This window comes from Quercus lobata, chromosome 5, assembly GCF_001633185.2.
Source record: "Quercus lobata isolate SW786 chromosome 5, ValleyOak3.0 Primary Assembly, whole genome shotgun sequence".
Lineage (NCBI taxonomy): Eukaryota > Viridiplantae > Streptophyta > Magnoliopsida > Fagales > Fagaceae > Quercus > Quercus lobata.
Genome location: NC_044908.1, coordinates 54,658,438 through 54,662,505, shown reverse-complemented (window position 1 = coordinate 54,662,505; position 4,068 = coordinate 54,658,438). Strand labels below are relative to the sequence as shown.

Below are 4,068 nucleotides of genomic sequence, written 5' to 3'. Positions count from 1 at the left end.
CCCCTTGTAAATGTTTTTCATCTTCACTCTCTGCTTTGAGTCTATTTGTTCCCTGTTATTCTTCCTCTCCTTGCCTAAAGCCCTTATCTCATAGCATTTCCTGCCCCTCTTTCTCCTTGTAAGTATCTTATCCCTCTCTTACTCATAAATTCTTATATTCCCCCCCCCCCCCCCTTTTTGCTCTTTAATCCAAAAAAGAAATGGGATTTGCTCGGCTAGTAAATGCCCGTGAGGCTGCCTTGGCTTTTAAGGCCAAGTACAATATCCCTTTAGACGTAGAGATAGAATATTGGCCCCAAGAGGCAATTGAAGATTGTAGGTAGGACTGAGCACTTGACCCGGCCCACCCAAAAACCGACCCGACCCGAACCGACCCGATATGCTTTGGGTGGGTCTAAGAATATTCGGGTCGGGTTTCGGGTCTTATTTTCGGGTTATTTTCGGTTTCGGGTCGGGTTCGGGTCGGTTTTCGGGTCCTATAAATATCTAAGTCTGAACCCGATTCTTGTGTTTCTGAAAAAAAAAAACCCTACGTTCTCTTCTCTTCAGTCTCCGCCTCCCTCAGCTCTTTGCCTCCCTCCCTCCCTCACTTCTCTCTTTATTCCTCAAAGGTTTAAACCTCATCCTTACAAGCCAGTTTCAAGCTATTTGCTCCATTTGTCTCTGTGTAAGTCATAGAACCTATTTCTTGTTAATTTGTTATCTCTGTTTCTTGTTAATATAGTTGGGTTTTTAATACTTTCGGATTTTGGGGTTTTTTTCTATGTGAATATCCTGTTTGGGTTTGATTTTCTTGCTTTTTGTGATGTGGGTTTGGCTTGAATCGTTTTTTTAAGGACCCATTTCGAATTTTTTTCAGGTTTTTAACTAAAGAGCTCTTCTGCCTCTCTCTGGGGTTTCACTATTTTGCTTTTCGCCAAGGTAAAAGACCTCTCTGCCACAAAATCTTTGAAAGCTTTACTCTGTTTCTCTGTTGGATTCGTGTACTTAAACTGTTTGCTTTAGTTTCTTAAACCAAAGAACCCATGTCCTTTAAGTATGTCATGTTTTTTGCTGGTATATTCACATGTAATAGTTTTGATTTTAGCTAAAAATTCTATTTATTGAAATTTAACATAATTACACACTTCTGTTCTGTCAACACACATTGATGTTTACATTCCTTGCAATTTGCAACTAATATATGCAATGCTCCACCACCAGTAATTACCACCAAGTAACTATTCTGGTAAGTAGTTAATCTCCAAACTCCATAATTTGTTGGGTAGTTGAAGTACTGAATTAAAGTATTAATCAATTCTGTACTACAATTGTACAATGCAGGAGATGGGGAGAGCCGAGAGCAATATGTGTATATATATTTATGTAGTGGCAAGCATGCGAGGATTTAATTAGTGCAGTGGGGATGGAGTTGGCAGTGCCAACCTGCTACTTTTTTTTTTTGGGGTGAAGATTTGTAATCATAACTATTTACTTTCCTCCACCTAATCTAATCATCATTTCTGGGTTTTGTTTTTTTTATTTTTCTTTAAAGGGTCTTTCCTGGAAGGAAAGGAAATACTTCTAGATTTTGGACTTTGGACCTACTCCATGTCCTATATTGTGTCATGTAATTTGACCCAATTAATAATTTTTTTTGCTGTACTAGAGTGGTTTCGTTGTTCCAAAAGCATTTGCTGGTGTTTTGTCTGATTGTTTTTGTAGGTAGTTTTTTCGTTTTTGTTTTTGTTTTTAATAATTTCCTTAAATGACAATGTCAGCCTCTTGACTACTTATTTGATTGTTCTCCATCTTTCTGACTGTTTGTCTCTGTTTTTAATAATTTCCTTAACAGGCAATGTCAACCTCTTGACTACTGGTTTAATTGTTCTCCGTCTTTCTTACTTGGTATTAGGCAGTAGTAGCTGATGATATATGCATTAGCTATGACAAAAAGGTGGTCGAGCTTTGATATGTATCCAACATTTGACTAGGTAACACTGTTTCCCTTTTCATGGTTCAGCCTCAATTTTGTGATCTCATATTATTCACTTGCCTCTATCTCTGTCTCTATGTTGCCTACTATTTTTGCCTTTTGTTTTGTAATGCTAACTGTTGATAGTGAATGATCTACCAGAATTATCCAAGGTTTCTGTGTAAAGGTGTGGAAATTACCCAGAAGTATTCCTTATGTTAGAATCCTCTATAGGATCAGGTTGGGATCGCAATCCCACAACCCAAGTCACTGTTCAACCTCAACTCTAACACCCTCACTGATCATCACAGTCAGATCAAGACTTTCTGCATAGCACATAGGACTAATGCCCCACTTTCCACATAAAATCCTGTTAAGAACTGAATCAATAGCCTTGCATTTGCTTGCAAAAGCCTAACACCACAACCACCAGGTACAACTTTATGTTATAATTTTTAAAACTAGTTGGTAATTTACACACTAGGAAGTACGGACACTTCATTTAGGATGCCGTACTCATGTCTTATTGGCCATTTTATGTTATAATTTTTAAAACTAGTTGCATCCATTCAGAATTTAAAAGAATATTTCTTTTTTTGCAGCAACCCCATGTGTATGAAGCCAAGTTTAATGTTGGAGCATGTGTATGAAGCCAAGTTTAATGTTGGAGCTTGAAGAAGTGCTTACATGCAGGATTATTGAAAAGAAACTTTTTTTTGACAACTAAGCATTCTGTCCAGCAATGGATTGCTGTAATTTGTTTCACGACTAAGCATTTTGTTGTAATGTAAAGCTTTAGATATCTTGTCATAGTTTTTCATTTCCGGCTCTTTAGTGCTTGTGTTGGTTTTTATGCATTTGTTTTGCTTTCTCAAAGTTCTAACACTGTTTGGAGAGTACACAACAGAATGAAATGAATTAGAGTGGATAGGTTATAAATGAATGGAATGTGGAGGACTATATTATTTTCTTTTGTTTGGTGTGCTTTGGAGTTGCATAATAGAAAGAAGAGATATCATACTTTGATGGTTCAATGAAGATATTGTTGGTTTTGTGTTTTTATTGTGTATATCCATTTAATAGTCATAAATGTGGCTTGCTAAGTAGATTTTAGCTTTTATTTTCATAATTTTTTTTTAAAATGATTTGATATTGGATTTTTTTAAAAATAGTATTTAAAATGATTTGATATTGGACTTTTTTTTTTTTAATGAGAGATTATTATTACAAAAAGGAATATAGTAACTGAATATAGTAACTAAATGCACATGGAAAACAAACAACAGCAGCAGCAGGGAGAAGAAAAAAAAAAAAAAAAAAAAAAAAAAAAAGACCCGACCCGAGACCCGGAAAACCGACCCGATTTCAGACCCGAATTTTCGGGTCGGGTCGGGTTTCAGACATATAAACCCGATTTCTGTCGGGTCGGGTTTCGGGTCACAGTAAACCCGAACCGACCCGACCCAGTATCAGTCCTAATTGTAGGAAGCAAGGCTTTATTGTTATCCCCTTCATCGCCGTGATAGAGGGAGGGGTAAGATTCCATCCCTGTCCTATCCTTTTGCAGACCCTTAGGTTCTATAAGCTTAGTCTTAATCAGTGTTAGCCTAATTTCTACCGAGTGGTCATGTTCATAGATAGATTGAATAGACTTTTTGACCTTGGTCTTGTTAGGGTTTGTGCCCTAAAATCCAATTTATTGGCATGTTATAAATAATTTAATAGTTTAATTATATGAGACTATTTATAAATGAACTAATGAGACATTATTATAGTTCTTGAGAAGCATTATATGTGATTTAGTTACAGAAGATATAAATCAAAAGTTCATTGTAAAGTCAAAATATAGTTTGTAGTTGGTGATGAAATTGGGTGTTTCATCTGCGAAGACTATAATGCATCAACTAAGATGATTTGTCTTGATCATGGAAGTGGAGACTTCTAGTTAATGTGTTGATTGTCTATACATATTCCTCTTAGATGGTTTTAACTTTACATATAATTTTGCCCATTTATCTTCCTTTATTTTGACTATTTTTGTTCTCATTCTCTTACTATAAATTTGTCATTCTCTCCCATTTTATGCATATTTTTCCCACACATAAATGTTATTT

The 4,068-nt window shown here is 35.8% G+C and overlaps 1 long non-coding RNA gene across 3 annotated transcripts; it reads left to right on the top strand.

Annotated features, from left to right (window-relative positions):
* Positions 1-480: 480 nt before the first annotated feature.
* Positions 481-2,597, top strand: LOC115988891. 3 transcript variants are annotated; one of them, XR_004091693.1, is made up of 5 exons: positions 481-667; positions 860-921; positions 1,835-1,973; positions 2,117-2,387; positions 2,557-2,594. It is a non-coding gene; the product is annotated as an uncharacterized LOC115988891 (long non-coding RNA). The 3 variants fall into 3 exon arrangements; XR_004091692.1 differs by having other exon boundaries at positions 486-667; positions 1,895-1,973; XR_004091694.1 differs by lacking the exon at positions 2,117-2,387 and having other exon boundaries at positions 490-667; positions 1,895-1,973; positions 2,557-2,597.
* The last annotated feature ends 1,471 nt before the right edge of the window (positions 2,598-4,068 follow it).